Below are 12,833 nucleotides of genomic sequence, written 5' to 3'. Positions count from 1 at the left end.
CAACTAACTTATTGTTTTTTCCATTTTCAGTGGCCTATAGTGTGGAAGATAGTCTAGAGCTGATTTTTCCCAAATTCTATTTAAGAGCCAGAAGTCTTTCCGGCAAGAAATTGAGATTCTTTTTTAATATGGTAAAACGCAGCAGCTATAATATTCTGTAGATACGAAAAGGTGCGTTGTGTCACTCGCTTTTTACTTGATTGCACAATAATCACTATTTAACTATTTTCCTTTCGTGAAGTTATAGATTTTGTGAAACTCACTTCTATGTTTCGAGAACTGTATTGAATCTCATGACCTTAAACAGTCCTGATCTAGCAGAGTAGTTTGCTTCAAATCTTCTGAGAAATTACCAAAAACTGGTTCTTTAGGATATGACTCCTATTTCGTTCTCCTATTTTGATGGCTGGTCTCAAAAATTTAGAGAGCTATTTTTGATGCTTAATTGATGAGTGCCGGGCTTCATTTCAGCTCGTCTCAACCTTGTCCGGTACACTTATAAATTCGTAAATGCAAAATTAGTTTTCTAACTATTACAGAACGCCTTACTTTGGTGAGAAATTTTAAGAATAATTCTTAACGGAAAAAATCGGTATTATCAAAATCTTAAATAATTGCGATGCGTTGATGATTGTAATTCTGCTCTCCTGTCAAATTCAGGGAAAGCTTTACACCGCCCAGTTCGTTTCAGCGGTTTCAAATCTGTCCGGATATTGTGTTTTTGCCGTTAACTTTTGTCAACTGTATTATCCACTAACCGGTAGATTACCGTTGCATTAGTTGTGCTCAAATGCTCAATAACTAATGGCTCAGCTTTGCTGCATAACAAACTTGTTTCTCTCAGAATAACAAAATAATTCAAATTGAAACAATCAAATTTTGCTTGAGTTTTGGTTAATAACTCAATTTATAATTCAAAATTGCAAAATCCCAGATGTGGAGCTCTGGATAACTGTCTAATCAAATGACTGAGACAATTCGATTCTATAATCAATGTTTCAATATTTTCGGAGATCTATGCGCGATAATCAAATTTAACAAATGTAATAATTTTTGCACCTTGTGCTTTTCTATACATTCAATTGCTCAATAGAACAATTTGTGAAACTATACTAGGATTCGTTAAAACCAGTAAGAAAAACTGATTTTATGTTTTGCACAAAGTTTCTCTTACTTAGCAACTTCGTTCCTCAGAAAAAAAGTTTTGAGAATATAAAGTTAATTCTCTTTTCAACAAGACAAAGATAAGATAAAACTGTACAATCACTAATATGATGTACAGGAACAAAACACGATAACAAGTAATTTACCTCTCATGAAAGTGTGGTGCAATACTCACTATATGTCAGTTTAGTAAGACAAAATTAACAAGTTTCAACTGATTTTTGGTAGTTTTTCGAGCTCTCTTTATGCTGGCGTACAGGTCAGAGTTGCATCTCTGATTGGTTGTAGATCAATATGTCGTAAGGTTTTCTAAATACACTGAGTTTGAGGTTCTGGATACCTGGATACCCCACACTCTCTGAATTGGAATGAAAACCGTAAAAATCATCGAATCTGGCTTACCAAGTCGGGCATCTCTTGATCCATTTGAGCTAAATTTGTGCGATTGTGAACACTTGAATACGTCGCAATAATAGCGTAGTTCGAATTTGAGTTTCATTTTAAATTCATGTGTCACGATTTTGTACTAATAAAAGTTGCTAAATAAAAATGTTGAACAAAAGGAACAAATCCGTATGGCTTCAGTAGAATGAAGCATTAAATTCTGCATGGCATTCTATTCTAGCTTTAACGCTTGAAATGGCCTTGAAGCGCTATTCAATTTAGTTATTGAGTTAATAAGCTCAGCCGCCACATCGCTGGCCCTGTTTTTCATCGCGAAACCATCATTTCCAAGTAGTACTGGGGCGAGCTTCACTACTGGTCTCTTGTACACTCCGTCGTTTGTTTGAACTATCGCTGATTAAATCACACCGTCAGGCCCATCGATGGCCTCCGTAACTCGACGAAGAATGTAATATCCACGCTTATCACTGTCTTCGATCAACCAAACAAGATCACCTTCTTTAAGGAATTCGTTCACCGTAGATCGCCATTTTTGCCGGTTGTTCAGTGTTGGCAGATACTCTTTACGAAATCTGTCCCATATGAGATTTGCATAGGCTTGAGTTTGTCGAAAGAGTTTTCGATGATCAACAAATTCTTTTGCGCGTGGTAGGTAGGGTAAACAAACGTTCTTGTTGCCAAGCAAGAGGTGATTGGGGGTCAATGCTTCTAAATCATTAACATCTGAATTGACTGGAGTCCACGGTTTTGCGTTCAATGTCTGCTCAACAATACAAATAGATGTTGCAAGGACGTCCTCAGTGACTGATCTGTTCCCCAACAGTGCATACATTGTTCTCTGGCAACTTCTCACCATCCGCTTCCATACTCCTCCAAAGTGAGGTGCTGCGGGTGGCCAACTCACTTTCAGCTCCAACGAAGTTTGTCCCGTTGTCACTGATGATTGTACTTGGTTTGCCTCTTGGAACAATAAATCTAATTATTGCATTGAGACAAATATCTATGTCCAACTTGGGTACCACTTCTATATGCACCGCTCTCATAGTTAGACAAAAAAAAGAGACAACACCATCGCTTCTCATTTCTTCGCCCAATCTTCCAAATGAAAGAGCCAAAAAAGTCAATTCCAACATTGGTAAAAGCTTTTAAAGTATCTAACCGCTCATCGGGTAGATCGGCCATTACTGGTTTTTATGCCTGGGAACCACATCTTCTGTAGAACAATGTTTTTTACATGCTCAGTGCCTTCGTGTTGATTGTCCTTGTGCTGGTTTCGCCAGAATAATTCAACCGCACGATGTTTCCAATGTAGCAATTTTGAATGCTTTGCATTGAAGTCCAATTGACTTCTGCTTATTTGCCTTTGGAGCGAATAAGTCCTTCCTCATCCAGCAATTGTGAGAATTGTAGGAATTTGCTGCCTTTTGGAATCTTCTTTTCACTTTTCAGAGATTTCATCTCTTCACCAAACTGTTTTCGCTGTGGTAACTTGAAGATTGTTGCTTTTGCTTTTTCTCTTTGTTCAATGCTGACTACGAGTGTGGCTGGTTTGTATTTAATCAATGCTCGTTGTACTTATGCCACTGTGTTTACTAGTCTGTTAAAGTTACTGTATCGTTCCCACTAAATAACCACTTTCTTTTCTTCAGCCTCTACCATGAACACTGATGAGGGTATATTCTCCTAATCTGACGCAAAATTTAGGTTCACTTGCTCTGGCCACTCAGTTTCGGGTCGCTTCAACCAGGCCGGCCCAGTGAGCCACTCACTTCTCTTAAGCCTTTAATGTTGATTGCTCTGGTGCCAATGTCCGCTGGTTTGTTGATACCGCTCACATGTTTCCACTGTGAAACATCAGTTGTATCTAGTATCTCAGCCACTCGATTGGCCACAAACACTTGTTATTTACGATGGGAACTGTGTATCACTGCAATACTTTAGTCGAGTTTGACCAAAAATTGCAACTATTAATCTTCAGTTACTTGACTATCTGTTCCTTCAACCTCACTGCCATGACTGCCGCTTGCAGTTCCAGTCGTGGTATTGAAAGATGCCTCATCGGTGCCACTCTGCGTTTTCTAATGACAAATGATAAGTCAGCTGAGTATTCTTTTGGTTGTGAACGAAGATAGGCCACTGCACACATCGTGGGTTCAGATCCGTCAGCAAACCCATGAAAATCGGTTTCTTCCCTCTCTCTGTTGAAGTATCTTCTCTTGATGCTTGTTTCAGCCACAATTGGGAGTTGTTTTTTCCATCTCAGGAATTATTTGTCTACGCCAGGCTCCACATCGTTGTCCCAATGTTGCCCATTCTTAGTCCAGATGCTTTTCAGAAGTTGTCTCATGTGAAAACTGAACGGAGCAAACAGTACGTTCGGGTAGAATAACGAAGATACCAATGACAAAATCTTCTTCTGGGTTATAGATGCTGCAACCTCTTTGTTCGTTCCTCTGCACGATTGAAGACTATCACCAGTAACGGTCCATTGCAGCCCTAGCAGTGCAGATCCCTCCATATTGGTTCCACTTCGACTTGTTTCGTGTCGCTGATTGACATCAGGACTTCTGGGGTTGTTTCGTTAACTGCATCGTTGTTGCTTATCCACTTCTTCAGTTCGAATTCATGTTATGAGAGAAGAGGTTGTAGTTGACTGAAGAGTTCAGTTGCTTCCTCCGGGGTTTCTATTGATTTGATGAAATCGTCCATGTAGAAGTTGTTTTGTATTTTTTGTTGCTATTGGATAATCCTCTTCGTTGTCCAATCCCACTCGCTTGAGAACATAGTTTGCACAAGTTGGAGAACTCTTAGCTCCAAGGACGTGAAGCTGGTATTTGTACATCTGAACAGGTTCATCAGTCCCTGTACGCCATAGAACCTCAAGCAACTTCTGTCCTGTTCGGGAACTTGCACTTGTAGAAACATCAATTCGATGTCAGCTGTCAGGACTATTGGTCCTTCGTGAAATCTGAAGATTGTTCCAATCAACTCGTGTAGAAGATCAGTATTCAGGCATACTTCTTTGTACTTTGATGCAGCATTGCAAACACGTCTTATTTTTCCAGGCTTGTTCGGGTTTAGCACTGGATGGTGTGGCAAATACCATTCTTTCCCGAAGGTGACTTTCACTTTGGACCCGTTCAGTATTTTTAGGAATACATTTTCTTCATCTGTATCTATTGACTGCTGATACAAATTTTTCAGGTTTGGGTCCCTTTCGAATCTTCGCTACAGTGAGTGAAGCTGACCCAATGCTGAGCTGTAGTTGTGCGGTAGGTTAGGCTCTGGTTCATTCCACAGCATTCCCACTTCGTCACGCTCACATTGTGAACTTTGTCGCACTCTTTAGCATCTTTTGTTCCTGCAGTTCCTTCTTTGACTGACTGACGAAGTTGATTTTTGAAGCATAGGTTTCTAAGTCCATATACCAGTTTCGGATATTCTCAGCCAATTTCGCATCCGCTGTGAAGGCGAACTGACAAACATTTTTGTCTTCTCTTGCCCGTCATGGGTCCACTGACTACCTATACTAGTTTTGTCAGAACGTCAAAAAGTTCACTTCGTGTTCCTATCGTGTAGTCCAATGGGCGCTGTAGCTCATAAGCATCTTGATCAAGGATGATGCCAACTTTCATCAAGTTGAAGCTTTTGTTGGGTAGAACACTCAAGTGATTGAAGCTTTGCTTCAGCTTTTTCTAGTTGTACTATGTGTTTCACAAGGAGATTGACGGGTGTGCAAAGGCTTCGATTGAATGCACCTTTGAGTGTAATCCCCTCATTTTCAGAGGAACCTTCTTTGTCTTCAGATCTTTGTTCAATGTATGCCAGCTATGTTGAGCGTCACGTCGGTGCCTTGGGCTTGTAACTTCTCTTGCACACTTTGATTGATAAATGGAACCGTTGATCCACTGTCGAGGAAAGCATATGTGTTCAACCTGTTGCCACCGCTCTGTATTGGGACAGGAACTATCTGAAGAAGGCTTGTAACTTCGTTACTCTGGTTGATGTTGCTGCGCTTACATTAATTGCAAGATTGCTCTCGTCCAATTGGTTTTCTGAGTGTAGCAATCGTTTTTGCTTCTTGAAGCATCCATTAATACCGCACGCATTAACTTTACGATCTTTGATTGCATGTCCTTTGCCTAGACATCCGTAACATAAACGTTTCTTCCTCACTGCAGAGTACCGATCATTCTCACTCATTTACTTGAATAGTGGACAGTTCCAAATGTTATGAGTGCCCTCAGCTGGCGGACAGTGATCACTTTGCATTCGCTTGGTTTCTTTCTCATTTGAACTAGAACTGAAGATCGATGTTTTTGAGAACCGTTTGTCTCTAATTGTGCCCCTTTGGTCTGCTTCTCTTCGCTCTCCCTTGAAAGCTGAAAACCCTTCGTGCACGAATGCTATCCTTGACAGCCATTTTTCACACATAATCAGATCAGGCCAATCTTCATCTTAATCATCAACATAGAACCACCACTTCTCTTTGAGAACTTGAGGTAGTTTATCTGCTGCCATATATAGTGTCGAGCTTGATTGCAGATCACCAGCTGCTTGTACTGTTTGAGCACATTCACAAAGTTTGAAACAATAACTGAGAAACTGATCAGACCTGTTGAGTTTTGAGGTTTCACCTGACTTTTTTTGCCAAGATTCTCCAGTTGTGCATCAATGATCACATGAGGCCTTCCAGACCTCCTCACCAGAATGCTCCATACAGCACCTTAGAACTGTCCACAATAGCCCATTCCAGAGATTGCTGACCTTGCCTTGCCTGTCAGTAGAGTCTTCAGATGGCTCTTATTTTCTGAGTCTGGTATTGGTCGTTGATCCACTGTAGCAATGAACATACAAGACCACTCCGGCCACTCGAGAGGGTTTCCGTCAAATTTATTCAGCTTCAACTTTGGTAGGATACTGCAACCTGTTGTATCGTAGTACACCAGCTCTGTGGGAAACGTCTCGGTGTTCAACACTTGAGGAACGGTCTCGTGAACTGCGATGTCGGGTGAAGTGACTTTGCCTGTTCACCTGAGGGGTTACGTCGAAGCGAGCTGTTGATCGATCTGGTGTTAGAAGGTTGTCGATTCTACTGGCCCAGTCTGAGGCAATTCTCTTCTGTGGGGTTCAGTTGAAGAGTGCCTTGTTTTGAGCAATAGTTGATTGGCAACGGACATCATCATTCTTTAAGGCCGTTTTCTACACTTTGCGCTCTAGCTGACGCTCTTCCTCCAGTAGTCGATGCTTGGTTTGCAGTTGCTTTAATTGCATTTCCAGCTCTAGTCTCCTACGCTCAAACCGTGCCTGTTCCAGTCGCATCTTGGTTTCAAATTCGATATCAATTTTTTTAACCTTTACTCACGTCTTTGCATAGCTGAGGATGTCTCTGAAACATTCTCCGTCTCTTGACCACTTGCTGTTTCTCCATTTTGCACTGTTTGAGCAACTGGGTTGTCCGTTGGGTAGTTTTTGTTGCTCTCTCTGTCGTTCAATGCTTGAGTTGTTTTGCTTTGCTCCGCATTCATTGCTGGTTGCGTACTTTAGCATTTATGTGCAAGCTCATGATAGTCCAAACTTGCTTTGCGCTTCCTTGCTTCTTTCAGATGTTCTTCAACGAAACTTGTTGGGTAGGGTGCAAGTTTGTTCTGACGCTGCAGTTGCTTGGATATTTTTTCCTCTAGAAGGTGAACAGCCCATTGGTAGAGAGCCTTTAGTTTGTTGGGTTGATCAGCATCTTCAACTATCTTGTAGTCAATCCCTGTTTTAGAGTTAAATTCTTCCACTAACTCTCGAAGTTTTTTGTCGTACATTTGAACTGATGATTGGAGCTCTTCCCTGGGGGTTGTGCCCGGGTTGCCTGGTTGCTGTTTGCTTTTGCTCTGCTGGTTACCTCTTAGCAGGGTTTGCACTTCAATTTCTTTAATGAGTTGCACTCTTCTGTTTGCCTCACTGGCCTGTTGCTGTTGATTTGTTTGATTATCTTGGGGGGTGCCATTGGCACTCTCTTCATCAGATTGGACAGCAGTTTGACTTCCGCTGTCCGGGTCGGCGGACCAAATGTAACTGCTGCTCTCCTATCAAAAACAAGGAGAACTTGCCCCGCCCACTTCGTTTCAGCGGTTTCAAATCTCTCCGGATATTATGTTTTTGCAATTGACTTTTGCAAACCGTATTACCCGCTATACTGAATACCTTTATTATAACAATATATTATTACAAAGCATAACAAACTGGCTCATGTAGATATTAAAAACGTTGAAACTCCTATAAGTATTATCTATCTGCTAATATTCAAACATATTAAATCATTAAGTTTTAGCTTCATGTGTGACGAAGTTACTAAATATAAATGTTGAACAAAGCGAACAAATTCGTATGGCTGCAGTAGAATGTAGCATTAAATTCGATTGTCTTGCTATTCTAGCTTTAATGCTTGCAACGGCCTTGAAGCGCTATTCAATTTGGTTTTTGATTCAGTAAGCTCAGCAGCCACAATGATCTTGCTAAATTAACAGTTTTTAAAGTCATCAACTTCTGTATACTCAAAATCAATTCTCATTGGACAAAAGAGGGCAAAACGTAAGTAGAAGCTAAAAACTGAAGGCAGCCCGACCCGGCAACTAAAAACTCCGTTGTTTAAGGAAAACGCAAGAACGCATGCGAAGCAGTACGTGCTTTATGAAAAATCTCATTCATGGAATGTTCTGCTGAGCGTCCATCGGTAACTTACCGACCCCAAGTACATTTGCTCTCACTTGATTAGGATCTCCTTAAAATTGGTTTTAATTGCCGACCTTGAGCTTCCTTGAAGGATTGGTCTCCCAGGAGTGCCAGATTAGTTGCCCAGAGGTGCCAGACCGAAAGTCGGTATGTCCAGACCAAAATGAACGCACAAGGGGGTGTAATGCGTTCCAAAATACACGGTCTGCAAAACTCCAATGAACGCTCGAATATCTGGACACAAGTATTTTTGAACGCACGATAGTTTGGACGTAGGCAACTTTCAACGCACGATAGTCCAGACATAGGCAGCTTTGAACGCACGATAGTCCGAAAATAGACAACATTGAACGAACGATAGTATGGACATAGTCAACATTGAACGCACGATAGTCCGGACATAGGCAGCTTTGAACGCACGATAGTCCGGACATAGACAACATTGAACGCACGATAGTCTGGACATAGACAACATTTAACGCACGATAGTCTGGACATAGACAATATTGAATGCACAACTTTGAACGCACAACATTGAACGCATGAACGCACGATAGTCTGGACACACACAGGCAACTTTGAACGCACGGTAGTCAGATCATAGCCAAATTTGAACGCACGATAGTCTAATCAGAGGATGTTTCGAGAGCTAAAATAGGTAAAATAGGTAAAATACTGTCGGAAAATATCAACAGTTGAACTAACGAGCAACCTTTGAGATTTACCAGTACGTTTTGCGACTATTCCCCTGCTCATTCTCTCAACCGTGCTGGAGACCGGCTAAGGTGGAGTTATGAAAAACTATAGGAGATTTTGGAGATTTTGAGATGAACACTAAGTAAAAAAAACCAGGCTCAAACTCTATCTCCAAACAAAACAAAGCACAACAAGCATCGTTTTTGTAACAATAAATTAAAACAAAGCATTAAAAAACTGGCTCATGTAGATATTAAAAACGTTGAAACTCCTATAAATATTCTCTATCTGCTAATATTTAAACATCTTAAATCATTAAATTTTAGCTTCATGAGTGACGATTGTGTACTAATAAAAGTTACTAAGTATAAATGTTGAACAAAGCGAACAAATCTATATGGCTGCAGTAGAATGTAGCATTAAATTTCGCTTGTCATGCTATTATATCTTTAGTGCTTGAAATGGCCTTGAAGCGCTATTCAGTTTGGTTTTTGAGTCAGTAAGCTCAGCAGCCACAATGATCCCGCTAAATTAACAGTTTTTAAAGTCATCAACTTCTGTATACTCAAAATCAATCCTTATTAGACAAAAAGGAGCAAAAATTAAGCACAAGCTAAAAACTGAAGGCAGCCCGACTCGGCAACTAAAAACTCGGTTGTTTAAGGAAAACGCAAAAACGCATGTGAAGCAGTACGTGCTTTATGAAACATCTCATTCATGGAATGTTCTGCTAAGCGTCCATCGGTAACTTACCGACCCCAAGTATATTTGCTCTCATTTGAATAGAATCTCCTTAAAATTGATTTTAATTGCCGACCTTGCGCTTCCTTGAAAGATTAGTCTCCCAGGAGAGCCAGATTAGTCTCCCAGAGGTGGCAGACCAAAAGTCGGTATGTCCAGACCAAAATGAACGCACAAGGGGGTGTAATGGGTTCCAAAATACACGGTTCTGCAAAACACCAATGAACGCTCGAAAGTCTGGACACAAGTATTTTTGAACGCACGATAGTTTGGACATAGGCAACTTTCAACGCACGATAATCCGGCCATAGGCAGCTTTGAACGCACGATAGTCCGGACATAGACAACATTGAACGCAGGATAGTCTGGACATAGACAACATTTAACGCACGATAGTCTGGACATAGACAGTATTGAATGCACAACTTTGAACGCACAACATTGAACGCATGAACGCACGATAATCTGGACACACACAGGCAACTTTGAACGCACAGTAGTCAGATCATAGCCAAATTTGAACGCACGATGTTCTAATCAGAGGATGTTTCGAGAGCTAAAGTAGGTAAAATAGGTGAAATACTGTCGGAAAATATCAACATGTGAACTAACGAACAACTTTTTGAGATTTACCAGCACGTTTTGCGACTATTCCCCTGCTCATTCTCTCAACCGTGCTGGAGACCGGCTAAGGTGGAGTTATAAACAACAATAGGAGATTTTGAGAAGAACACTAAGTAACAATCCAGGCTCAAACTCTATCTCCAAACAAAACAAAGCATAATAAGCATCGTTATTATAACAATAAATTAAAACAAAGCATAAAAAAACTGGCTCATGTAGATATTAAAAACGTTTAAACTCCAATAAATATTCTCTATCTGCTAATATTTAAACATCCTAAATCATTAAATTTTAGCTTCATGTGTAACGATTGTGTACTAATAATAGTTACTAAATATAAATGTTGAACAAAGCGAACAAATCCGTATGGCTGCAGTAGAACGTAGCATTAAATTTCGCTTGTCATGCTATTCTAGCTTTAATGCTTGCAATGGCCTTGAGGCGATATTCAATTTGGTTTTTGAATCAGTAAGGTCAGCAGCCACAATGATCCCGCTAAATTAACAATTTTTAAAGACATCATTTTCTGTATGATCAAAATCAATTCTCATTAGACAAAAAGGAGCAAAAATTAAGCAGAAGCTAAACACTGAAAGCAGCACGACTCGGCAGCTAAAAACTCTGTTGTTTAGGGAAAACGAAAAAACGCATGTGAAGCAGTACGTGCTATATGAAACATCTCATTCATGGAATGTTTTGCTAAGCGTTCATCGGTAACTTACCGACCCCAAGTATATTTGCTCTCATTTGAATAGAATCTCCTTAAAATTGATTTTAATTGCCGACCTTGCGCTTCCTTGAAAGATTAGTCTCCCAGGAGAGCCAGATTAGTCTCCCAGAGGTGGCAGACCAAAAGTCGGTATGTCCAGACCAAAATGAACGCACAAGGGGGTGTAATGGGTTCCAAAATACACGGTTCTGCAAAACACCAATGAACGCTCGAAAGTCTGGACACAAGTATTTTTGAACGCACGATAGTTTGGACATAGGCAACTTTCAACGCACGATAGTCCGGACAAAGGCAGCTTTGAACGCAAGATAGTCCAAAAATAGACAACATTGAAAGCACGATAGTATGGACATAGTCAACATTGAACGCACGATAGTCCGGACATAGGCAGCTTTGAACGCACGATAGTCCGGACATAGACAACATTGAACGCACGATAGTCTGAACATAGACAACATTGCACGCACGATAGTCTGGACATAGACAAAATTGAACGCACAACATTGAACGCACGAACACACGATAGTCTGGACACAGGCAACTTTGAACGCACGGTAGTCAGATCATAGCCATATTTGAATGCACGATAGTCTAATCAGAGGATGTTTCGAGAGCTAAAATAGGTTAAATAGGTTAAATACTGTCGGAAAATATCAACAGTAGAACTAACGAACAACTTTTTGAGATTTACCAGTACGTTTTGCGACTATTCCCCCTCCTCATTCTCTCAACCGTGCTGGAGACCGGCTAAGGTGGAGTTATGAAAAACTATAGGAGATTTTGGAGATTTTGAGATGAACACTAAGTAAAAAAAAACCAGGCTCAAACTCTATCTCCAAACAAAACAAAGCACAACAAGCATCGTTTTTGTAACAATAAATTAAAACAAAGCACTAAAAAACTGGCTCATGTAGATATTAAAAACGTTGAAACTCCTATAAATATTCTCTATCTGCTAATATTTAAACATCTTAAATCATTAAATTTTAGCTTCATGAGTGACGATTGTGTACTAATAAAAGTTACTAAGTATAAATGTTGAACAAAGCGAACAAATCTATATGGCTGCAGTAGAATGTAGCATTAAATTTCGCTTGTCATGCTATTATATCTTCAGTGCTTGAAATGGCCTTGAAGCGCTATTCAGTTTGGTTTTTGAGTCTGTAAGCTCAGCAGCCACAATGATCCCGCTAAATTAACAGTTTTTAAAGTCATCAACTTCTGTATACTCAAAATCAATCCTTATTAGACAAAAAGGAGCAAAAATTAAGCACAAGCTAAAAACTGAAGGCAGCCCGACTCGGCAACTAAAAACTCGGTTGTTTAAGGAAAACGCAAAAACGCATGTGAAGCAGTACGTGCTTTATGAAACATCTCATTCATGGAATGTTCTGCTAAGCGTCCATCGGTAACTTACCGACCCCAAGTATATTTGCTCTCATTTGAATAGGATCTCCTTAAAATTGGTTTTAATTGCCGACCTTGAGCTTCCTTGAAGGATTAGTCTCCCAGGAGTGCCAGATTAGTCGCTCAGAGGTGCCAGACCGAAAATCGGTATGTCCAGACCAAAGTGAACGCACATGGGGTTGTAATGCGTTCCAAAATACACGGTCTGCAAAACACCAATGAACGCTCGAAAGTCTGTACATAAGTTTTTTTGAACGCACGATAGTTTGACATAGACAATTTTCAACGCACGATAGTCCGCACATAGGCAGCTTTGAACTCACGATAGTCCGGATATAGACAA

The 12,833-nt window shown here is 40.3% G+C and overlaps 2 protein-coding genes across 3 annotated transcripts in view; one reads left to right on the top strand and one right to left on the bottom strand.

Moving 5' to 3' along the window:
* The window catches only part of LOC142353242 (sulfate transporter-like), a 510,154-nt gene that overhangs the window by 281,261 nt on the left and 216,060 nt on the right, over positions 1 to 12,833 (top strand). The window lies entirely within an intron of this gene.
* Positions 1 to 12,833, bottom strand: part of LOC142353246 (uncharacterized) — a 534,761-nt gene that overhangs the window by 436,210 nt on the left and 85,718 nt on the right. The gene's annotated exons all lie outside the window — the stretch shown is intronic.

This window comes from Convolutriloba macropyga, chromosome 14 (assembly GCF_964194025.1).
Source record: "Convolutriloba macropyga chromosome 14, txConMacr16.3, whole genome shotgun sequence".
NCBI classification, from domain to species: Eukaryota; Metazoa; Xenacoelomorpha; order Acoela; family Convolutidae; genus Convolutriloba; species Convolutriloba macropyga.
The sequence above is the reverse complement of the archived record's forward strand: the minus strand, read 5'-3'. Positions and strand labels throughout refer to the sequence as shown.